Source organism: Amphiprion ocellaris, chromosome 1, assembly GCF_022539595.1.
Source record: "Amphiprion ocellaris isolate individual 3 ecotype Okinawa chromosome 1, ASM2253959v1, whole genome shotgun sequence".
Taxonomy (NCBI): Eukaryota; Metazoa; Chordata; class Actinopteri; family Pomacentridae; genus Amphiprion; species Amphiprion ocellaris.
In genome coordinates this window covers 10,620,552-10,646,714 of record NC_072766.1, presented here as the reverse complement: position 1 = coordinate 10,646,714, position 26,163 = coordinate 10,620,552, and the positions used below count along the sequence as shown (strand labels likewise).

Sequence of the window (26,163 nt, the reverse complement as noted above, 5' to 3'; positions counted from 1 at the left end):
CTGAAATAGCCAGGACCTTATCTTGAGAGTGCTCAACTTTGCATCTGGATGAGATTAACAATCACCTGACTATACGAGGGATGACTCAAAAGTAATCCAGCCTCAGAAAAGCTGAGGAGGAATCAGCCACTAAAGTGACTACATGAAATATCCCCATATGTCAATCTTGACTTCAGTTTTATGTGCAGGTTAAAAAGAACTGGCCTCGACTGTTTTCATGTTTTCTACTGAGAATCAGATGAAAAGAGCCTGAGATGAAAAATTAGGGCCGAGTATACACTTGAAGAGAGAGTCAGTCATTCCTTTAAGCCACCATAATTGACTCACTGGAGGGACAGGCTCTGGTGGCGGTGAGGTGCTTCAGAAGTCAATGTTCCCAGAATCTAGTGTCAAGGGTGAATACATGTTTTTAGATTTCATAAATAAATATTTCATTCAACTGTCAATGGTATGGATGTGGTGGAAGAGAGCCCTTTCATGTCATTCTGGTTTTTGGATGGGTCGGTGGTATGTATGCGGGAAAATTGAGGCTACTAAAGGCTACCAGCAGAAGTCAGCCAGAAAAGACTCCCATTTGAATGATAGGCAAAGAACTGAACAGTGTTTTTTTCCCCTCTTTCTCCTGATATGACTGCACAGGGTGTCCGGCAAAATTGGAGTGACATTTGACAACAATTAGTGGTGCTGCTTTGAGCTGTGACAGGCAGGCCTACATACAACTCAAAGCACACTCTGGCCCTCAACTTCACAGAGGATCAGACCTCCACATATATCAACCACATCACAACCGCAGACAGTACTGACACTGCAAGGCAATATTTGTTTTAGGAGTTAAGAGCAAGCATATTCACATCCAGAGGAGAAGTAAACTTGGATTACGTAAACAGGCCAATCTAACCTGAAACGTTGTACTGAAGTCATCCTAACTAAAAGACAAAAATGTGGCAGAACATTTGTTATCATTGCCTTAAGAAACCATTAACCCTCCGAGGAAAAAAAATCTGCTCTGACACCACTGCAGTTAGTTTGGCTAGGTTTAGATACCGTATTTTCGCGACCATAAGGCGCACTTAAAAGTCTTAAATTTTCTCCAAAATGGACGGAGCGCCTTATAATGCGGTGCGCCTTATGTGTGCACCGAGTTCCAAAATGTGTAAATGTTATTGTGTAACTTTGCTGAGCTCCGCTTGACTGACTGAGAGCATTTCCTGCTGACACGCTGCTTATATAGAAAAAAGGAGGACGTGACAGAGGACAGTATGAGAACGTTAAAGGGGGAAGTGTGGGCGTGAAAGAAGACGCTAAAGGCACGCCCCCAGTTGGTATATAGTGCCGGTATTTGCATTATGCAAAACAACATGGGTTTGGCGTCACCGTCCCTGTTGATCTGTGACTCCATGCGCGTCCATCTCACAGCCGCTGTGAAAAACCAAGTGCAGCAAATGAACTCGGAGCTTGCTATCATTCCGGGAGGCTTGACGAAGGAACTCCAACCGCTGGACATCGGTGTAAACAGGGCGTTCAAAGTGAAGTTGCGAACGGCGTGGGAGCGATGGATGACAGATGGCGAACACAGTTTTACTAAGACTGGGAGGCAGCGCCGGGCGAGTTACGCCACAATTTGTGAATGGATTGCGGATGCTTGGGCTAACGTGTCTGCTTGCACTGTTGTTCGAGCTCTCGCAAAAGCCGGCATCATTTATGAGGAGCCGCACGGCAACGAGACTGACTCTGACAATGACGAGCGGGAACCTGGCGTGTTCCATGGAGAACTAGCCCAGCTGTTCATTTCGGATACAGAAGATGAGGACTTTGATGGATTTGTGAATGAGGATTGATCAAAAAACAACGTGAAAACATTGCTAAATACTTCAATAAAGTACAACTGAACTCAGTTTTGCTTCCGCTGCCTTTTTTAAAACACACGCTAGCATGCATGTTTTAAGCTAGTACAGGTATGTTTTACCATGCACGCGCTCTATAATCCGGTGCGCCTTATGTATGTGTTAAATACAGAAATAGCACCCGGAACTGAGACTGCGCCTTTTAATACGGTGCGCCTTATGTATGTGTTAAATACAGAAATAGCACCCGGAACTGAGACTGCGCCTTTTAATACGGTGCGCCTTATGGTCGCGAAAATACGGTACAAGAAACAAGACTTCTTCCATTCACAGACTTTGAGGCTCCATAAATTCATCATGCTACCTTTGCTCTCGTCATAACTGATGTGGACACTAGAGGATTTTTATCTGTTTACCACTTACATGTAAACACTTTTTAGGCATTTTCACAAACTCTGCCATAAGTTTACATTGAAGTGACAAAGCAGTCGAGCACTATAGCAGCAATTATCTTGGGAACAAAGAAGAAATCAGATAGCACTGAAACAAAGAAGTCTGTCCAGGGAGAAGGTCGGGGTGGACGGATGGGTCAGCAACATGTCAGGCTTTAACACAGCAGGCCACTGTTTGTTTCAAACTGATGGTTAAAGTTGTTTTGTTGTTGTCTTCAGCAATTATACATTTTAACTCAAACCACAATGCTTCCCTAAATCAAACCCTTTTGTGCCTTAAACCCAGCCAGTTATTACCATAACGTTTTAATGTCATGATGCCAACATTCTGGAGGGTTTCGGAAGGCAAAAACTGATATTTCTATCATTCTAGATACCTTTTGTAATTTAATCCTCAAGATTTTTCCCAGAAAGAGAGTCTCTATGTATATGTACTGTATCAATACTGTATCATTTATTGTCAACTACTGTGTGTCCTTGTTGTTTACAGTGCTAAAATGGATGCTAATTAACAAGCATCTTGACAATTAGCAAGATTTCTTTCGGATTTATCAAATATCATGAGGTACATGTGGTGCACTGAGAGCTTAAGCCATTATATACGAAATGACACACAACATGGGCAAAAATAAGTGGACAGTTGAACATCACTTTTGAAACAATGACAATTATTTGCTTACTACAACAGTTGCCGCTCTGCAGGAGCGGGGATTCACAGATTATTGATTTCCTATATATCATTTTATGACTGAATGATTAAGATTTCCTTGAACAGGTGTTCAGAGGCCAAGCCCAAACTTTGATAAGCATCTCGAGACAAAAAGCACACAAATGTATGTGGCTTGCATACTTTGGCAACAAGCCAGCAAGCAGTTACTGTTTGAATTAGTCTTTCATAATGCTTTACAGTACCAGAAAGCAATTCAATCAAAACTGCCTGTCAGCAGCACATAAAGGCCTGGATTTATTTCTATTATTTGTACAAGTTCACAAGGTTGCCGCAGCCCTCCTGTATTTAAAAACACACACAAAAGCATGCTGATGTGTTGGTAGGGTATTGTTTGTGTCTTGGATAAATTGCAGGTAGAAGCAATGACTTCAGGAGCTAAAAACAAATTTAGGCAATAATTGAAATGTAGCATAAAATTGCCCCTGCAAATAACCATGAGCCATTACGTGAACACATTCTCTCCCTTTCACTTGGAAACCACCTCGCAGACACACAAAAACAATATGCATGCATGAACACTGACACACACACACACACACAAAGACAAGGGCACACACGCACACACACACAAGGTGGGAGAGATCTTTGAGGGTTTCACAATAGCACATTTATCCGCAAAATTAAAAATGGCGATTGATCCGTGGAATATTAACGGTCAACAATGTTTTTCATTAAGTTGTGAAGGGGAGCGAGGGGAGGCATTCTGGTAGAAGAAAGAGAGCAGGAAGGAAAAAGAGAAAAAGCTTTATTTAATGCTGATCCTGTACTGTAAAAAGGCCTGAAGAGAAATGTAAATACTAGACTCCAATAACACGACAGCACACTAATCATATTTACAAACTATATTAAATCTGCCCATTGTGTTTGCTTTACTGAAGATTGGCTACCATGTAATTGTCATTGTAAGCAGTGTTGGCTTATGGGAAAATTTAACTGAAGTGATATAAGGTGACTGGTAGGATTATTATTACTTTATTATGACCCAGTATATGTTTATTAAAACAATTTGTCATGCAGAACAGGAGTGGGGAATAGAAACATTAAATCTTGCTCCACTCTGGCCGCAGAAATGAGTTACAATAAAATTAATGGTGAGGAGGCCTGAGCTGATACCAGAGTGGTACGTAATAACCCGCTGCTTCGTTTCATTTGCCGATCATTTCCTGTTGGGCCCTCACCATTAAACATACATGCTGGGGATTATTGAAATAGCCCTGTGACAACCATTGTAGTGCAGTGTATGTGTGTCTATCTGTGTGTGCGTGTGCTTGTGCATTTGCATGCGTTTGCGGGTGTGTGTTTTGGCTGGAAATGCGTCTTTTATGTGGCTGGGCATATGATCTTAAAAACACCGGCGTCATGGCAATATGCCACGGTGTGTTTGTATTTCTGTTTGTGCTGTTATGAGAGGAGAGATATTAGGACAGAGAGGCAGTAAGACTGGGGTCTGAAGTCTTAGGAGGAGGCGTCATTTCACTGAGTGCCTGGGAGGGGCAAGATTAGTCTGTCAGTTCTGTCTAAAATGACTTTGAGGCTGTGGCTACAGGGATGCAGCAGAAGTTTAGCCATGGAGTTAAGTGCATTCACACTGAACACTGACCTTCATTCCCCTTGTGGTCCGGTGTTTTGTGAGGACTGCCATGGTAAGATGCAGCCTGATTATGTGACTGGAGAGCATTTATTCATCCTGTCCCTGGTATGTTGCAGCTGCAGCAAGCTTAAAACAAAGTGTAGCAGCTCTGCCTCACTCAGTCCACTTTAAGCAGCACAAGAACACACAGTCACAGTGCAGATGAACACGTTAAATGCAACCTGTTCAAAGCAAATGTCTAGAAGTGGTGCCACACCCGCTAAAGTTACTGTAATTAAGAAGTAATGTTAATCACAAAGTGTATGCTGAGATATCATTTACATGAGCATCCTTAAAGCTCACAGATCATTTGATCAATGATAGAATGGCATCTATACTCATACAACAAATACTATTCTATAATGTCCTTATCATATTATGATGGTGGTCCATTACCTTACTGCATAATAACTACACACAGAGTTTATTGTGCTAATGTGTATACTATAGTGTACTAGAAATCAATATACTTGTATCTATCTATACTTATATACTTTTATTTAGTCGTTTTTGGTTTATAGGAAATAATACAACAGATGTATCTTTGGGTATCAATCAAACTGTGACTTGGGAAAACAAAGAAAACTTTGTTAAAAACATTTTATATAAATGTAATTAATAGTTTTTTTTGTTTTCTAGGTTGTCCCTGGAGTGCTTTCACCAAAAATTCCCAAATACTTAAACGTTTCTATCAGCTCTCAGGCCAATCTCTTTGTTTTTTCAATTCTCAGAGAACAATGTCCATCAGCAGCACATCTGATAATCAGATCTTTTTTAGTATGCATAGTGATTGTTTTGAATAAACTTAATTTTGTCACTCTCCCAGTTTGAACAGGTTACGTACTCAAAGCCTGTTTAGAGTGGTGTGTTGTTTGGTTTAGGGACATGGCTACACTGAACCAGAAAATCAAGTAAACATGTTAAATCAAATGCTTTAATAAGCCAGGTGTCCATACAAATTCAGTAGAATTTTGAAATGAATTTCTCGTGAATCTGCAAAAGACAATTAAAATTAATGTGTGTTTCCATCCACTATTATTATGCAAATATTAGGAGTTGAGTGCTTCCAGATAAACAGCTGGTGGCACTAATTCTTCAGTGAGCTGCCATAAACCGGAGTCGAAGAAGACAGAAGAGTTCCAACCAAACCTTAAACAAAAAAAAAAAGAAAAAAATGGAAATATGGTATTTAGGTTTGTTTTTTGAATTAGTTTAAAGAAGGTCTACTTATCACTTCACAACAATCAGATCTTTTGTTTGGAACAATCTGTCGTGTCCTCATGGAGCAGAAGCTTCATTGGGCATTTAAATCATATGAGTCTGCTTCCATTACACTTTGATTCATTTTGCCTTTATCAGTAGATCAGCGTTTCTACCCCAAAATATTTTAAATTCTCTCTAAAGTTCTTTCAGTTTTTTGTGTTGAACTTGAAAGTGCACATAGAAGTACACTTATGCAGATAAATGGAATATTGAGGTTATCAGTGGTCCACATGATCGAAATTCAGACTGAACCAAACAAATAGATGTCCTCAGATCCTGCTTAAGACTCTGATCTGCTGAATTTAAAATTGTTTTCTAAGAGTATTGTACACGTTACTGCACAGGTAGGACTATAACAGACAACCATGATTTGTGAAACATGGTTGGCCAATAGTTTTTTTTTTTTTTTTGAAGAAACCATTCATATCTGAACCTTGATATCAGTATCATTTATTTCCCAGCACATACAGTAAACTATGTTTCACTAAACTGGCCATTGAGCACATGTGCATGTGTAAATGATCTGAACTGAGTGTAATTCAGTGTGGTCAGCATTCTCTGAGTGATGTCTCCATTGCAGTGTTTATTATCACAGCAACATGGCCCTTTATATGCTCCCTTTCTCTTTCTCAGGAATTTCAAAGTTATGTGAAGAAAACAAAAATGGTCACAGTAATAAGATAGGATCCGTCTGATGCCATTCAAAACAGCCTCATCAAATCTCAGGTCTACGAGTCTCAGAGTATTGTGTTGTGTTTTTGAATTTACTAAACAGCAGTTACGCCAACAAAGCTTCATTTCTAAGAAATGTTTCTTTATTACACAGGATACACAAATAAACCAACGCTACCCTCTAATTCCTCAATAATTAAAAAATAAGCCAGCGCTCACCATTACATGACTTGGTGCTCTGTGATGGGTTCCTGGACCTCGAACAGCTCACACAGAGGAAGAAAATGAAACGTTTTGAGTTTGCAGTGTAAAATAATGCATTTAAAGCATTATTCAAGCTTCACAACAAGAAATAAATCCCGTGAACTATACATTTCTGCTCACATTTTTTGAAGAATACTGCAAGTCGCATTTCCAATTCAGTCAGTAGTTTCAGTCCATGTTGTATACGAGCAATAATGCAGCCTGTTTCAGATTCGCCATGTTTTATTTATGTTGCGATAGTAATATTATCATTACTGCTGCTCAACATCAAATGGCAGACAGAAACCGTTAGAGACCAGTTAGTGAATAATATGAAACGCCAAGTGGTTGAAAAGTCAGATATGTACTTGAATTGGTAGAAACAAAGCTAAAAGTGAGTAAATATTAGACTTACATTTTCCAGGTGACCAGAAACATGACAAATAAATGACAATGTTGCTCTGTAACTGTTAAATATTTGAATACACAACTATTTGCAAACAAGTTTACCATATCAGCTTCAAAGGTGATATGCTTAGGGCTGCTGTAAGGAAAAAGTGGCTCGTGTCTGATTTCTTGCAGAGATTGCTGCACAGCTTTTTGTGAACATTGTTTTGATTTATTGGACTATTGTAATGAAACAGTGGGATGCAACTGGCTGAAAGGCTACTGAATAAGAGTGGATTTTTTGGGATCAATAGTAGTAGCAATCCTTTGGCATGCTAGTCAGTCTTTTAATGAATTGCTAATATAACAAATATGCTAAATCTGTAAATTAAAGCTAGTATGTTAAAGCTTAAACACATAACTTTTAAATATCTATAAACATCCATTACATTTAAATCTTTGCCAAATGAATTGACACAATGTTGATGAAGCCCATCAGCTCTAGGTAAATTTCTCTTGCAGTGTAATTGACTTATAAATCTGGCATCCGTGGTGACATTACCCCATTTGCCCATCCCTAGCGATACATTTTACATCAGCCAGCAGTGATTGGTTTGCCAGAGCTGGTGGGAGGAGGGAAGAAGACTGAGCAGGCTATAGCAACTACGAGTAAGGCGGAGCCAGGTGCGGAAAAAACCTCTGAAGCATCCAAAAAAAAAGATTCAGACTGCTCAAGATAAAAAGAAACTTAGCATTAAGGGAAGGATTACAGTCTAAACATTGATTCATGGTGATGTCATACATTTTTAGCACGCATTTGCAGTGTTTTTATTACTGTCATTGCCAAAGATGAAGACAAAAGTTCAGCATTGCATTTCTTCATCAATAAACTACCATTTAACCTGTATTAAACTTTTTTTAAAAGTCTGATGCAAAATTACTACTATGAGAGGTTGCTAAATAATTGAATTGTTAAAGGATGATTTTTGTCTTACACAGTACAGCCATGTAACACATTGGATGTGTACAAAACACGCTCCTGCAGACACATGCCGCATGTGCACAGCACAATGTGCATTAGTAGTGTTATAACAAAGACAATCTTGAAGCACATCACAACTGAAAACCCATTTTTAAATAATCTGTATTAGTGCTAAATGGTCCACATGATTAGGAGGTGCATAATCTGAGAGCTGAAATTACACTTTGTTACTCTGGTAATGCCATTTTTGACAAAATTACTGTCAGAAAAAGTGGTGGTAATCAAATGGACAATTACTTTTTAAGTGAGGGCGCAGTGCTCATTCCTCGTCTCCTAACATCAGTTCACTGCCCTCCTCTTCCCCCACCATACAGTACAAAGCCTCTTATGACCACATTAATGCAACTAATTACCATGTCAATCACAAGTAATGCTTATTAATTGCCCCTCAGAAAGGGGCTATATCAAACAGTGAGAAGTGCCTTTAAAAGCCCACTGAAAGGCTGACTGTAGGGTAGGTTATGAGAGAGAGAGAGAGAGCCGTGTTTCAGCCCTACTGCTGGCATTAGTCAATCTGCTGTCCAGATGTCTTCCACAGGTGACAGCTGCAATAGCCTAACAAGCAAATTAATCACGGAGCTTTTGTGGTGCTTCATTTTAGGGAAACTCATTTCGTTTCATAAAAGGCTTCATCTCGTGTGAAAAATGACAAATTGCGGCCATGGAGTGATGTGGAGGACCAAGCAGCCGGCTCTCATTTCTGTACCATGCCTGCAAGGTACTGAAGAATAGAGAGGCAGGGAGATAGAGCAAGGGGAGAACTGGGCCAGAACCAGCGACACAGTAATGAAGCCCAGCTCTGCCCCTGTGGGCTCAAGTTCTGACGAGCCTCACAGGTGGCTCAGTCAGATTAAAACCCGGCTTGGTTATGAGGACTAGTCTTTGAATGAGGGGATACACTGTGTGGTCTGTCAGTCATTGTCCTGAAACCACAACATGGAGGACATTTTGAAAAGCTGGCCTTAGCAAGTGTTTGATGGTGGTGAGTTTTCTTTGATTTAAACCCAGATGGCATGTTGTTCCTTAATGCCTTTTTTGGGGGTTTATATATGATGCTTCATCCTGCAATTTAGTGCTGCTTTTGGAAGCAAAACGTAGAATGTGCTTTGTTGTAGAGCAGAAATCCTAGCCTGTATAATTGGTAACAAATGTATACATCTTGATGTTCCAAAAATATCATTTGTTCTTGTTAAACGACAAGCCTGTCCTCCCCCAAAAACGGCCCCGTAGGTCGTTCTGCAAGCAGCTTATTATGACCTATAATTAGGTTTTAAAATTAGATGACCCCTAGCAGTTATGTGAATAAGCGCATGCAAAATCTCTGTTAGCATCGTCACTCTTTAGATGTGGCAGTACTTTCTGGTAGCCGCGACAAAGGAGCACTGGGGTGTATTTGTGGTACACTATTCTTGTCTGAATCTAACCCAACAATGGGAGAAAATGACACATAAGTCAATAACTATTACAAAACTGAACGAAAAAACAAAACAAAAATATATGTCACCACCCCTCCCCAACCTTCTTATGCAGGCTTTGGCTGTTCTTTCAGACTGGAAACAATCCCATATGTCATTTCAGTCACACTTATATGGCTCAGATTAGAGGTTTAGGTTCAAGTTGAATCACTTGTAAGTGACAGAATCGTTTAGAAGCCATCAGAACAATGGCTCTTATACTGGGACAAAGTGGGGCAATAATGCAGCGTTGTTTTAGAATCACAAAATGTGGGATAAGGTCAGGGTGAGGTTAGATTGTGACACAGGAGATGACTGTTCGCTTGCTGTTTTTTCAATATTCTTTTTGTTTCTACACCTAACCTGATCAAGCCCTAACATTAATGGTGTCAGATTGGAAAATGTCTTTGGTAGGCACTGACAAAGTCTGTTATCCTGCTGATAAAGGTGACCATTCAGAAAGTACTTTTGAGTGTTGTTCTGAAGGGCATTTGCAAACTATGTATTCTGGACTTGTTGAGTGTGAGTGGGTTTTGAATTGAACCCATTTAGCTGCACAAACAGACTGACCCCAGGACAAACCTAAAGTGTACTTCACATTTTGGATGGAAAATTGAACATTGTGTCTATATATTTACTGGAGCAGCTGAACTGTGGAAATATTTTACCACAGAATTAAGAAGAATGTCACATCATAACTTAAAGGTATTTCAAACAAAAGTATGGAAAATTGAAAACTCACAAAGGCCACACAGAACCAATGAATTAAACTTTTTGGATTTAAAAGCTTCAGAAAGCCATTAATACAAAAAGGAGATAAATCCTTGAAAGCCGTCCAACAATAACTGTAATTATCATTGTCAGTAGAAAAGAAAAGAGCACAGGGAGGCAAGAGGATTACATTCCTTCAGAACAGAGGAATGTTCTGTGTTTATTTCTCTTCATTTGTTGAAAGAAATTCTGGGGTGACAGATGTCAGAAACACTTTATAATTTAGCATAATTATTATGTTCATTCTATTCTACCGGCGCATATTGTATTCCACCTTCTATTCTTCAAATTCTCACTTCAACTTGCTCTGATTGTGTAGAAATTCATAGTCCCCCTCTTGAATGTTTGACCATGGCGCGCAAAGGGATTCTTTTGCTTAATGTATTTATAAAAGCAGATTCTTTGACAATACAAAGAAAGTCTTGCTGTATAACTAAAAAGTTTTCACTTTGTGTGTCTCTGTTGAAGTTTTCAGCAAACTTTCTCAGTGGAGATACTTAGGACTAAAAAAGAGTATGTCAGCTGTTAATAAAAACCTTTTAGTAAATGACCACATTATGACTACTGACATTTTATAATATCAGAATAGTTCAGGTAAATTCTAATTTCAGGATTAATTCTGGGTATGCAGCAAATGAGTTGAAGAATTTCTGAATTATGGCAAAGAAAACTTATCACATTTAACAGCACAGCTTGTGTTCGACACGGTTTATATAGAAATCTATTCAGAGCTTTATTATGACAAGCTAAGTTAATGTGCATTTTCAAAACTGTATGCCACCTTTAGACATTCTTTTAACAGCTTCTCAGCAACCACAACGGAAATGTACTGTAAAGGGAAAAAAGACGAATGTAAAGTAAAAGGTGTTGTTTAAATATTACCTGTAAAGGAGTTTAAGGAGGCAACAGCCAATAAGTAATGACCCGATCTTGCCTCAGAGATGGTGCATCGCCATGGGGACCCCAGACCCCGACGTCTAGATGCAGTTCTTTCCCAGAGACTGAGATAGGGCCAACCTCTGACTCTCCAATGTGGCCCTAGTGGCAGATATGCTCTTATCAGGACAGACTGTAGCATGCATCTTCCAACAGCCAAACACAGATATAGACAAGGAGTCCTACATGGTGATAGGTGAAATTCAGAGCAAAGGGGACTGTTGTGTATGATCCACTTAAGTGCGCTTCACTTTCACTTGAAGGCAGATGAATTCATCAGTTTGGATAAGCTATTAGGAGATCAATATTATTCATAAATCTGTTAAATTTACATGGAAACACGAAACCATAACCCCCCTTACAACCACAATGTCATTTTTACCATTTAGTTCTTGCATGGATTAACCAAAAGTATAATAATGTGCTAATTAGTCAGGTTCTGGTAGGCAGATTTTTCTATCTTTTGACAGAACCAGGCTAGCTGTATCCCCTTTAAAGTCTTTATGCATTAAGTTAAGCTAATCAAGCGGTTACTGGCAGTATAGCTTTATATTTAGAGTTCAAACATGAGAGTGGTATAAACTTTCAGAAAAAAATCCCAAATTAACTGTATTTTTAAGCCAGAGCAAGAAGTTTTCTTGTTGATGTCTGTTTTTTAACATTAAACTTAATGAGAGAAAGATGACGGTGCATTATCTCACAAACTGAGTTTCACTTATAGAACAGATTATCTTTTGTAAACAACTTAGTCTGTTTAATTGTAGCTTGTTTAGTAGCTCCACGGGTGTTGCTTTAACCATGGGAATGGGCTGGAGTGTGTGTGAGTGAGGAGGTGGAGTGAGAAAGAACAGGAAGTGGACTGGTGTTGACTTGAAGATATGGCACTATAGCCTACAGAAACACACACATCTTCACGCACACACTCGGACACTCAACACCCCCCTCCCTGGAGGGCGTATAAGCTAATTAGCTCCTAAAGAATTTATTTATCACAGATAAACTGTCAAACAATCTCACTGGCACATCCCCAATGGAAATAAGAACTACTCATTAGTTTGTTCAATTAAGCTTTCTTTTCCCACTTCAGCACACCCTCCCCACATCACCGCGGTGATGAGAATACACTTTTTGGTACTGCAGAAGTTGCTCTACTTAAGTAGAATTTCCATGTATATGCTGCAGTGAAGGCTGGAGCCTTTAACATCCCTATGAATTTGTATGTGACTCAAATTAGTGCCTATAATCAGAATAAATCTGTATATTGGGTGGGGTGAAGTTGCATTTTACATTTTTTTTTTTTGCAAAACACTTGAAGGAGCAGCCATCTGCTGGTGCTGTTGAATAAACTCATGAGGTGAACTCACGTCACATTGCAAACTTTTCCACACGAAGGCCTATTCAGGATTATTTTAAGCTGAATGAACTGAATTCATATTGTTGACTCTACTGCGTTTCATTTATGCAGCATGACAACACGCTAGGACCAAATGGATCCAACTTGGTGTTGTGACAACTTGGTGTCAATGGCCAATTATTCAGTGTGCCAAAATAGTACTTTTGAGCTTCCATCTGTTTTGTATTTGCAAAAACATGTTCTTATTTCAGGTTGAATGGGTTGTGTTGGATGTGGAGGCTGAGATATGCAGCTTATACTTGAATTTAATGTTTAATATTATATTTAATGCAATGCACGGTAGTTTTTGTAGTGTAAATAAAGTGCTTCTTTTGTCTTTTTTATTTCTCTGCTGCCAAGCACACCACAGGGCCATTTTTTAATTAATATAGGAAAGTTTTTTGTCCTCTATCATGTTCTGCTTCTTTGTGATACACATTAAAAAGTGTCAGAAACGCAGCAAGTGCAGTCCTTTATTTGCTTGTTTAATTAAATCATTAAAAGCAAATTACATATTAAGCATCACTGACATCTGAATGTCAGAAACATAATTGATTTGTTGAAGTAACAATGCAGTTTTTCAAATCCTTTTCTTAAGGTCAAACCTTTATCACAAGGCGGCGGATATTCCCATCAATTCGGGTTTTTCCTCACACACCAGAAATACTCTGTAGCACAACAGTCATGAACATTGCATGGAGGCAAACTTCTCTGGCCTGCTGATGAATGCGCTGAACTTGGAGAGGGGTTTTACTTTCCTCAGGCCTGAGTATCTATCCCCCCCAAGACAGTATTGCACAGACACCACGAAGGCAATATTTGGCCCATTCCATCACTCTAATTCACTCCCTGCACATCCATATTTCATTCAGCCTCGGCTTTAATGAAAGTCATGGCAACTTCACCACCACTGGAGTCTCTAAGCGCACACATTGAACAGAAAAAAAACATAAATAAGGACATTGGCCTTCATACAAAACAATATGAGAGGGAATGAGGCCCTAAAGTAGGGTGGAGAAAGAGGGAGGGTGGGGGACTGAGAGGATTCAGCTGGATTGTAACCGGGGAGGCCATCTGCCTGGCAGAGTCTGGCTATCTCCCATCCCCAGTCCCCACTTTTCCTCCATCCGACACCGCCCTCCCTCCACTGCACAGACAAGTGCCTGTTTATCCCAGTGCCCTTCAGAAGACATTAGCACAGGTCTCATGTGCAGTCCTGTTATCTTCCACTGGCCTGAATATGCTCAGATTTTAAGTAGGGTTTGCTGTGTTGACTTGGGCGTCTATCCCCAGGAAGCAAACATGACATCCCCACTAAAAGGCTGCTGGGACACTGGGCTGGGTGGTACCTGCATATGCATTACATTCACGCAGCCCCCCTCCTGCTGGATAAAACACTGCATTAGCCAGAAGAGCTCAGTGCCATTTCTCTTCTATTTAATGCACTGTTGTATCCAGCAGGAGGTGGATACAACACTTTCTTTCTCTATGCTAAAAGAAAAAAAAGTGAAAAGAAAAAAAAAAAGGTTTCCTGGACTATTTTATGGCTGTAAATAGTTGTCAGGTAACCAGTGGAGACAATAGCAACTTCTTTTGGCTGTTGCTCATGCGATAGAAAAATGCAAAAAGTAAAATCTGATTCCTCGAACTTTAATTTCTAACTTGATAAATTGTAACAGAATAAAGAAGTGCAACAAACACAATGCAATACTGTTAACAATACACATAAAGATACAACCAGCCATTTAGGAATACTGACAAGCGCCTTCTTATGTCTTTCTTCAAAAGGTATTGGGAAGTATGCTTTTCCAAAGACATCACTGTGATTAAACTTTACCAGACAGAAATTACTTCCAATTAAGGCATGATGTTTCCTGTGCATCGCTTAGTCACATTGTTTTCTGGAAAGTTCTGCTTTAATTAGGGCCTTGTAGCTGTAACAACACTGTGGACATCTTCACTACAAATCCATAAAACCCTTCACAGACCTGCAACAACATCAACATCACATGATTTCTGTTTAGGTATTAGATGAAAGAACATTTCTAAAGGGTTGCACTCTCATGTTTGCCCGTGTTCCTCTTGAAGTTGTAAATAATGATCAGAAACATCTCGACTTTCCTCATAGCAATCAGAAGGGCTCCATCGTCCTTAGGTGACCCTAACATCTGTGATGTATTCTAAGTCTAACTATTTTTGACAGTCAGACTGATGATATTGCTTAGCGTCATTAGGAACAATGTCATGTGCCACTTTAAGCTAATGGTTTGACTTTTTTATCTTTTTAAAATATACTTATTTTTTTCTGGCAGAGTTAGATGAAAAAATAACTCTTATCTCAAAGCACTCCATTAAATATGACATGAGGACATGGTTAGCCTAGCTTAGCATAAGAAAAAAGAAGAAGGGTCCTGGAGATGTAAGGAAGGCCCCTTTTCATAATCTCTCATAAAACCAAGACCACATTATCGGTTTTCTACAAATGAACAAATGAGAAAAAACACATAAATTAGTAAGCTTCAGAGGCTTCATATGCAAAAAAAAAAAAAAAAAAAATCTTAAATCACATTTATGTTACTTCTCTTTTTCTTTTGAGAGAACCAGGCCTGTTGCTTCCAACTCTCTCCAGTGTTTATGCTAAGCTAAGCTAATCATCTCCTGGCTGTAGGCTTGTATATAAGAAACAGTGCAATTCTCATTCAAAATGTGCATGTTCAGACTGGGTGGACGGCTTGGCTTCCAGCGCTGTTACTTGCACTTTTCTCAATATGATCGACCAGCAGCTCATCCAAATTACTTCACATTCAACACTGAATGCAAAGGATTAGCAAAACGTCAACATTAAAACACCTTGTTATTAATCAGCACCGTTACGAGAGAGAGGTAGCTCTAATACTCTATGTACATGGCTCTATGTACGTTATCCACTGCTGCACCTAACAGACATATATGGGAGTGGTACTGATCTTCTCATCTAACTCTTGGCAAGAAAGCAAATACCATACTTCATAAAGCTATTCCTGCAACATAGCTGAAGCATCATTGCATCTGCACCATCACAACTGAGCTTAACTGATTAGCAGAGCCAGTCACTAGATAAGTGAAAAGTGTAAATGATGCCATCAGTACTGAACTCATTAATTGGAAATAATTCCATGAAACAAACAGAGTAAGATGAATGCAGCCGCTTTAATGATATATATAAATATAATATATTCATATAATAAAAGAATAATTCTATCTATCTATCTATCTATCTATCTATCTATCTATCTATCTATCTATCTATCTATCTATCTATCTATCTATCTATCTATCTATCTATCTATCTATCTATCTATCTATCTATGTTTCCCATGCAGCAGCAGAAAACATCCTTTACCTGCATTTGTTGAAATACATGTATCAACAAGGTTTCAAGTCAATGGTCTAAAAACAAATACAGATGAGTCTATTATCCTATTACAGCCACTCAGAACGGTATGATGCAGAGAGAGATAAAGAACAGGCTGAGCCCATCAGAGGACATTAAATAGGGCCAGCTCTCACTCTCTCCTCTCTCTGCTTTCACAGGGAACCAGCAGAACAGAGGAGGCGGAGCTGCTACACTACAGCAGGCCAGCATCACACAAGGCCTGTAGAATTACACAAATAAATTGCTCCCAAACTCATATGCGGTTGTGTACATAATAAAACCGTGCACAAATCAAACATAAACAAAGTCTGAGCAAGGATAAACTATTTTCTGGCAATTAAAATTTAAAAAAAAGCTGACAAATGAATAAACATTTTTTGTGCATGTCATATCATCTGAAGTTGCTTTTTAAATTCAGGAATTACTTTTTAATTTTTAACCTTTTTTTAAATTAAGACTGTAAAATTGAAATATGTGAAGCAATGTACTATCAAATCAGAACACACATTATATGTAGCTCATGCTCAGCTATATCCGCAAAATAACTAGGAGTACAAATAGAAAACAGAGAGACTCACATTACCTGCAGGTAAAGACTGACATGTAATGACAAAACGTTTTCATTTGAATTGTGTATGTAAAGAGGAGAGGCGCAAAAAAAAAATGAGGGGGTGAAAAAAGCACACTGCAAATATCCCCCGAAGCTGCGTCTTTAAAGAAGCAGGCTCAGCATAAGGTATTCACTTTGCAGATAAAGGCGTTCTTCTCCACTCATAATCAAAATATACAGTAATGCATCATTTTTCCAACCAGATAGCAAGAGAAGAATTAGCTCAAATTATTTTAAGTTTTTGTTAATTACTTTTGGAGCCTGAAGCAGCTCATGCCTCAGAATTGCCAGAAAGTTTAGAATCGCTCGGTCAAATTAGCTGACTTATAATTCAAGCACTTATCACCCAACTCTAAAGCAGTGCTTTATGGAGCATCCCGCTTTTTATCTGTATGTACACCTCCAATGTGATCACATGCCTAAATGATATTTCTGCTAACACTCATCCCTTAAATTAAAAAAAGCAGTGGGCGTGCATTTCTGTGGGTATAATCTAATACTCCTGATCTCAATGGGGCATTTATGGAGGGTTTTATAACTGTAATTATCTTAGCCTATTACAGTATATCAACTTTTAGAGGTCCATTGTATTCACTATATGCATCAACTGGACAGACGCCTCTGTGGCACTGAATATTTATCTCAGCTCAACTTTAGCTGGATGCAGGACTTTATGCAGACATAATCGTGAACAAAACACTGAATAGTTCTAAGTTCAGCAGTTCAGACAGTGTTACTTGGGTGCAGTCTTTCTTTTCACTCTGTCAGTTAACAGGTGGGCCAGAGCAGCATGACGATGGCCTTACTGTCAAAAAGTGACGCCCAGGTTTTATCCTCCATCTGTGACTCAAAGGGGTCACATTTGCATACAAACACAAAGTACAGCAGATTAATAACATTAATAATATTAGCATGATCATATAAACTCTAAAACTCTGAAGACAGATGTGGTTGAAATATAAGATTACAAGGCTTAAGCTACTGTATATTAGTATCACTCCCCATTTTATAAGCAGTATATAAAGCACTTAATAGGCGGTTTATGACATATTATTAAATAGTTGTAAGCAGATATAACTGTCACTCATCATTTGAAGCATTGAAAGTCGCAGGAAAAAGATAATAAATTAATGATAACATGATGTTGCAAAGCAGTAATGATACATAATGGCATTTGTAAAGACGTTTCAAACCTGCCTGTAAGAAAAATGTGTTTAAAATATCAAATTTGATGTGTCCAGTCATATGCTATTAAAGGCATACAGTGCAATCAGTCACTCAATTGCTGTTAATACACCAATATTAACAATACCTATATCTGCTTATCACTGCATTACAGTGTGCTATATTGTGTTATAAACCATTTATTAAGTGTTTAAATACCGATTATAGATACTAAATAGGACCGGCTTGCACTGCATATTTAGGACTGCCTATGATAGGAAGTGATGAGTTGTTAGTGTTTTAGGACAATTTTCCTTTGAGTATCCCCTGAAACACTGGCCCCCACAGCACAGCAGCTGGTAGCTCAGCCCCTGACAAAGCTGTTAATGTTCTGCAAAGAATGTGCAAATTGCAGAAACGAGTCCAAGTGTGGGCAGAAAACACTTCTGGTACTTAGAACCAGTGATGGAACAAATTTGGTCAAATTGGTAAAGTGCCCAAAGGGAGGAGGGAGATGTTCCACGGAAAACCAATTCCAAGCTTGGGTGAGCTCAGGATTGTTTGGAAACTCTCCAATCTGGGGGCCTGCATTGAATTGCGTGTCAGGCAGAGACTGTTAAATAAGATTAGAATAAGGACCAAGAGAGCAGCACAGGTACCTCACAGGATGGCTGTGTAATGTCGAATCACAGTTACTCTTTAACGGCCATACATCAGCTGCGGCAGCGTTGGAAAAATGTAACATGCGGTGGCATGTAAACTCACTGGACAGTTGCAGGAAACACAAGAGGGTTTTTTTTAGTGCATTATGAGCTGTGTTTGGAACAAGACCTGTTTTCTGCTTTGATTTATTCCTCGTAGCACCAATTAGGCTATGCCCACTCCTGGAGGAGTTGAAAAGCTGACGATGGATATGTCATGGGATGGTATGATCAAAGCAGAGAGATGAACAGAGAGAAAAAGGAATCTCATCCAGTTCCATATTTATTAGGCCTTAAAGAGACTTGTATTACAGCTTGTAAACGCAGCCACTTCCAAAAAATGCAGCTTAAATCATAAAAAAAGCAGAATGGAGACATTAGAATGAAATGAACAGACACATTATCATCTTTTGATGAGCACTCCAGCCAGCTAAAGTGACAGAGAGATCTTGAAGCCTCCGAACACTGACTGATCCCTCTCTCCCTTCCCGTTGGTTCAGTTCATCAAGGGCAGCAAATCATTATGTGAGAAACATTTAAAAGGGGTTATACTTACTGCTATGTTTTACCCTGAATGGCTTTGGACATAGTAATCACTGGAATAATGGTTGAGTGGGGTGGATTTGCTCTGTTCACATCCTGTAATTTAAACTGAATAAAATGCAATGAGGTGCTGCTGTAGGATGAAATGGCGCACATTTATTGTAATATTTTAACAGCGGCTCAAGAGCTGAAATGCATAAAACAACTGTAAGACATGCATGCTAATTAAAAACATACGTGTATTTGAAGTCACCAGTGTTTCAGTGATCATAATGAACAGAACACTTGTGAACAGTTGCTGGTCCTCTTGCCAGCATCTTTAATAAACAAAAACAAATTACTGTACAGACAACTGGACCCTCACAAACAAGGTGTCCACAGTCTGCACGTTAGTGCAAATACACAGTACATGTAGATGTTTAAATCTGAAATAAACACAATTTCAACACGATAAATGATCCTTTACAGTTTAAAGGACTCTGAAGACACATTTTATTTTCTTGTCTTTATTTTTGTTTTTTCTTCTGTTGCAACATAAAAGATAAAACTGCATTTTAATCGACATAATATCCTATGTGAACAATATACTACCATAACCATGTGACTTCCTAATTCTTCTCATGTTGCACAGCATTTTGGGTCATTTTAAAATGTTGGACTAATTTCCAATTACTGCTGAACTAAAGCAGCAAACTGTAAATCATCTGGATGTTTTCTCTATAATAATGTGGGGGACAATATAGTAACTACATACCACCTTAACCCCTTAGCACTCACTAGCTAGAGTACAGAGCAAGTGAAAAGTCGCTGTATTTTTAATAGCACTGGTCTCGATTATACATCTTTATACACCTTGAGATTCAAATAGTGTAAACGATTTTAAGATACCAATAGCACAACTACAATTAAAAGCAGCAGCAGCAGCAGCACAGTCATTTGTAATAAGAGTGCTAACACAGCAAAACACTAGCTTTTTACCTTTTACTCTATTATAATACAAACAGGGGCACATCCTTGTTGAATCACTGTTTTACCCTGTTTTGACTGTAAGAGTTCAAATAACAAAATGCATCCTAGGTTTTAGTCATTTTTTGTTGTCATTGTGAAAAATAAGGGTTGATGTTAAGGATTAAACTTGTATTAACTGATGTTTTCTGGGCCAATTGGGGTAGCGAACACAAACCAGAACCACAATTTTGATGCATTACCATCAAATAAATTCTAAGCTGATAGAAAACTTGTTAGCAGACAGTTGCTTATTTACGCATCCAGCTGTTAAAGAATATCCTAACCATGTGAGTCATGGTGAATGTAAATCCAGTAATCGCACTCTTTTGGTTTTGCTTTAGCTGCTACACAGTCCTTTGTGTTAACCTACTATTCTCTAACTTTGTCTTTCTGCTGATTGGTGCTGCACAGATAACACACGTACATAGGCCATGTTGATGAGAGCTGTGAGAGTGAAGCAAAATGGTAAAGTTACAGGTCACGAAATAAAAACAGTGAGCTTGAAGATGCTAAAACACTGTGGAGAGATTAGGGGACCTGCAGAGAAAGGTGATGATTCTCTGTGAGCTTGTGACAATGAGTATTGTCATTTTAATTATTGCTAATAACATTGATTAGTGCAGCTTTATATTTACAAATCCAAAACATACTACTCATTTGTTGTTTTATTGAAGATGCTCACCTGTCTTTGACCCATCCCAGTTTCTTTATAAGGGTTTTTGTAAATATTTGAAGTGGTCACAAAATTGTCTCTTCCCACATATTTTTTTTTAAAGGTACAGGCTAAAGCTGGAAGCTAACTTAACCCCTGTACAAGAAATGTACATTCAAAGTGGAAATACAGTTTTGGTTCGTGTGACGAGCGATTTTTGTTAAATTCAAGGACGTGGAATTAACGGGCCACCTTTCTTCCAATCATTCTCAACTTAGTGCTGTTTGACTGAGACAGATGGGGAGGTAAATCAAGGCAGCTGAGTGGAGAGCACTGCTGACAGCACATTAGAGCCTCTCTCAATGAACTGTCACAAGTGCACAGTGAAAGTAAAGTTTGATCATACGTGGCTGCTGTCCTGTCAGACATCCTTAAAAGCAAATGGGGCCTAAGTGCTGCGGAGCTCTGAATGAGGCTGAGATGACAGTTGTAGCCAGTGCAAAGAGAGAGCCTCGGCACTCCATCCTCTATCCAGCAAAAGGACAATGAGGTGAGAAGGACTCTGGCTGCATCTCTCGCCCTGCACTCTCACCCTGGCGGTAAAAAACATCTGACAGAGTGTCAGTCTTCCACATCATCATTCGCCTCATTAAGGACCAGGGCTAAACTTTTATGCAGCTTCTGCAAAAAGGTCATGAATCTGTGCATAACTGCACATCTACACTACTACAATGTGCACCTTTTTACTTGCAAAATTTACTGTTATATTAAACAGCAATTTTACCGTCATTATTGGGAACCTTGAATGTCAGATGACAAATTTCTGCACAAACTATCTTTTATCATAATTGTAGGTGTTACAGTTTCAGCGGTTAAGCACAATGCCCTGTGTGATATTATTATATAAATGTGAATGCTAGCATACAGTGTATAGCTTAGATGGCCTCGAGCCTTTGACGTGAGCTTCAGATTTAATAGTTTCATTTGTGCTGAAGCTGCTTGTCCTGATGTCATCTGTCACTCCCCTCATCTTCCATCAACTGATCTTACAGCTCATCCTAATCAGTATGTCAGTCTGTAAAGCTCACAGAGACATTGTACTGACATTAACACGAAAATGATATTGAGCTTTACAAATACACATGACACGAATTCACACTGAGTAATGCTTTATGAAATGAGTTTTGTTAATTACCTTACAGGTAGTGTTTTAGTACAAACTGTGCTGCACATTTTAACTTCAGATATTATGCTGCAATGCACAGACTTTAAACCCAGGCTATTCTGTAGGTGTTACAGATATTATAGAACATCAATGACTAATAATTGACATGACATTTAAAAAGCGATGAAAACTAATGGGTGATGAATAGCGTGATTTCTTTCATTTCTGACTAATGACAAAACTAATATCATTAGTAGCAGTTATTGACAGATTACTTGGTCTGCATAAATTCCTCAACACTATTATTTACTTTAGTCCCTCTAAATGTTCCAACCTGATTTGAAATAACAACACTATGAGAACCAGAGACTTTTCTCACTTACATAGATACAGACTCGTAAAGTAAATTGGATTTCCTTACATCTTTGCAAAACCTATTAGACTGTCCCACTTTATGTAAAACATGCTGTTCCACTTTAGTGAGTGTGAAAAGTGTGACATCCTAAACATACTTTGAAAATTCATACATCATATTGATGTTTGATTTGATTTTAAGGCATAAATAACTATTTTGCATTTTCATTTTGAGTTTACTTGCAGAAATTCTTGCAGTACAGTCCCGTGAAACAGTATTTGGTCAAATTCTTATTTTTTTTGTTGCATATTTTCCACTTTTAATGGTTAAGATCATCAAACAAGTGTAAATATCAGACAAAGACAACCCAAGTGAACACAAAATACAGTTTTTAAATGATGATTTTATTTATTAAGGGAAAAAAACTATTCAAAGCTACCTGGCCCTGTGTGAAAAAGTAATTGCCCCCTAAACCTAATAACTGGCTGGGCCACCCTAAGCAGCAACAACTGAAGTCAAGAGTTTTCTAAATCTGGCAATGAGTCTTTCACATCTCTGTGGAGATATTCTGGCCCACTCTTCTTCGCAGAATTGTTTTAATTCAGCAACATTGGGGAGTTCTCGAACATAAATGGCCTTTTTAAGGTCACGCCACAGCATTTCAATCGGATTGAAGTCCGGACTTTGACTAGGCCACTCCAAAACCTTCATTTTGTGCTTTTAAGCCATTCAGAAGTCGACCTGCTGGTGTGTTTTGGATCGTTGTCCTGCTACAGAACCCAAGTGCGCTTCAGCTTGAGGTCACGAACTGATGGCTGAACATTCTTCTTCAGGATTTTCTGGTAGAGAGCAGAATTCATGGCTCCATCAATCACAGCACGTCGTCCAGGTCCTGAAGCAGCAAAGCAGCCTCAGACCATCACACTACCACCACCGTGTTTGACTGTTGGCATGATGTTCTTTTTCTGAAATGCTGTGTTACTTTTACGCCAGATGGAACGAGACACACAACATGCAAAAAGTTCAACTTTCATCTCATCAGTCCATAGAATATTCTCCCAAAAGTCTTGGGGATCATTCAGATGCTTGTTTGCAAAACTAAGATGAGCCTTTATGTTCTTCTTGGTCAGCAGTAGTTTTTGCCTTGGAGCTATTCCATGGATGCCATTTTTGCCCAGGCTCTTCCTTATTGTTGAGTCGTGAACATTGACTTGAACTGAGGCAATGGAGGTCTGCAGTTCTTTAGATGTTGTCCTGGGTTCCTTTGTGACCTCCTGGATGATTCGTCGCTGTGCTCTTTGGGTAATTTTGGTAGGTCGGTCACTCCTGGGAAGCTTCACCACTGTTCCATGTTTTCTCCATTTGTGGATAATGGATCTCACTGTAGTTCGCTGGAGTCCTAAAGCTTTAGAAATGGCTTTGTAACCCTTTCCAAACTGATAGGTGTCGATTGCTTTATTTCTTATTGAATCACTTTGGATCGCAGCATTTTGTTACAGCTTTTTGAGATCTTTTGACCGACTTCACTTTGCCAGACAAGTTCTATTAAAGTGATTTCTCGATTGAACAGGTATGCAGGCAATCAGGCTTGGGTGTGGTCAGTGAAATTGAACTTGCTTTCCAAAAAATGACATTAGCCACAGTTAATTCATGATTTAACAAGGGGGGCAATGACTTTTTCACATAGGGCCAGGTAGGTTTGATTATATTCTTTCCCTTAAGACATTAAATCATGATTCAAAAACTGGATTTTGTGTTTACTTTGGTTGTCTTTGTCTAATATTTAAATTTGTTTGATGGTCTGAAGCATTTAAGTGGGATAAATATTTTTTTTAAAAAAGAATTTGAGAAGGGGCAAATACTTCTTCACAGCACTGTATGTGTGTCTTTTGGTAACATTTTGGTAATCATATTTATGCCAGCAAAAATACAGTAAGTTGCCTAAATGACAGATATACAAGGCTTAATAAATGTCTCTCAGGGCCACTCAGTGAATCAACTGCAAAACAGCACTTAACATTTATAGACCACATTTGTAACTTCTTGTGAAATAATTTTGTAAATGTTGTTTTTTTGCATATCAATCCACTAAGCAACTGCAAAGTGCAGATAAACTGCAGATTTAGCTGATTAGATAAAGCTCGATTGCAGCTTTTGAGAAACGTAATCTGTAATAACCAAGCCTTAATTTGTCTGATTGGAAAGCAGACCACCTTAAATTACAGAAAACACAACGGGAGCGCTACTGAGGGAATCGGTACAGAGCACTTATGTATCTTTAATGAATAACTTACAGGCCCTTGGACCAGCAGTGCACTGAGCCTTGTTTACTTCAGCCCAAACCTGCACTCCTACACTGTATTCTACTTCACTCGTCCATTAGTGTGTGTGTTGAGGCCTGTGCCCACTGTTTAGCCTGGCGCAGAGGTACTTCTGGCTGTAGGAATTTGGTCTCCCACATATTATAAAACCCACTTTCACTCGCTTCCCAGTGGGCCAGCATACCTTATCTCTGATGCAAAAGAACACTTTCATAAGTGCCCTGCTGGAGAGGGAAAACACACAAACAAAGAAATATTCAGACATAGATTGAAGTTTGTTGTTCTCAACCAATTTGTTTGGTGGGTGGTAGGGGGCAAATGGGCTGTTTCTCCAAATGGAATGTTTTACACACTTAAAAAATTTACAAGATGGGTGAGTAAAACATGTACATTGAATGTGGTATCATCATTATGGCATTAAAAATGTAAACATTTCTAGAGACCTTTTAGAGTCCCAGTGTGAGAGCATTTCTTCTACGCTTGTGCTTTCAGTGTTGACCATTTAACACTCAAGTCATAGCTGTCCTCGAGGGAGGTTTTCCTTAACAAAGATGATAAACTAGCTCAGAAATGGTGGACAAAGGACAATAGCAGGGCAAAAGTGGTCCATAAGACGGTCCATCTCATTCTAACTGAATGCTTTCCTTAGACAGACATCACCTGGCGTCTAAAAGTGGATCTGAACCAGGAGAAATAGCTATTAAGAGCAATTCAACTGCATGAAAGTAGTGTCTGACAGGTCTACTCTTCGTGACAGATGCCATTATAACCTCTAAAATGTGATACTGGCACTTTAAGGTTATATCATTTTACCCTTCAACTCTGGCAACCCATCTGCTCGATAATAAGGGCACGCTCCTTTGTTTTAGGTGATACAGCCAAAGTGTTCAACATCCGTTTCTTTACTAGTGTTTACTACACTAACTTTGTTTTAAACCCCTGTTGAAGGTAAATATTAAGGCATACTTTTAGGTTGTGTAGTTGGCTAATATGGTGACCAGCTCAGAATGACTTTGTCAAAGTGCTTCATATACAGTGTAATGTTATTATCCTCTCACAACAAAATAAGATCTGTATGTCCCTGATTCTGAGAGCAGTACAGTTTGTTAAGCTTTGAATAAACCCTCCATTTCCTGAGCTCCAGCTCCTCCAAACAAGAAGCAATGAAAAAAAAATACTCAAATTTTCATCGTCACCACAGTTCAGATGACAATTATGACAGCCCAGGTTTAATCATAGAATCGGGTAGTTCATTTTCTCAATGTCAACATGAAACCTTGTCAAAAAATGAATTCTGTCTTTCTCTCGGGAGATAAGCAGGCTCCAGTGCACCGGGCTCATTCAGAGGAAAAAAACTTGCAGGTCACAAGGCAGCGACTTGCATGTTTTCTTATTTTTTTTCAGCCTCTCTC

At 38.9% G+C, this 26,163-nt stretch overlaps 1 long non-coding RNA gene across 1 annotated transcript in view; it reads right to left on the bottom strand.

The window, feature by feature from the left end:
- LOC129348608 (uncharacterized) overlaps positions 1–26,163 on the bottom strand; it is a 181,417-nt gene that overhangs the window by 72,868 nt on the left and 82,386 nt on the right. The window lies entirely within an intron of this gene.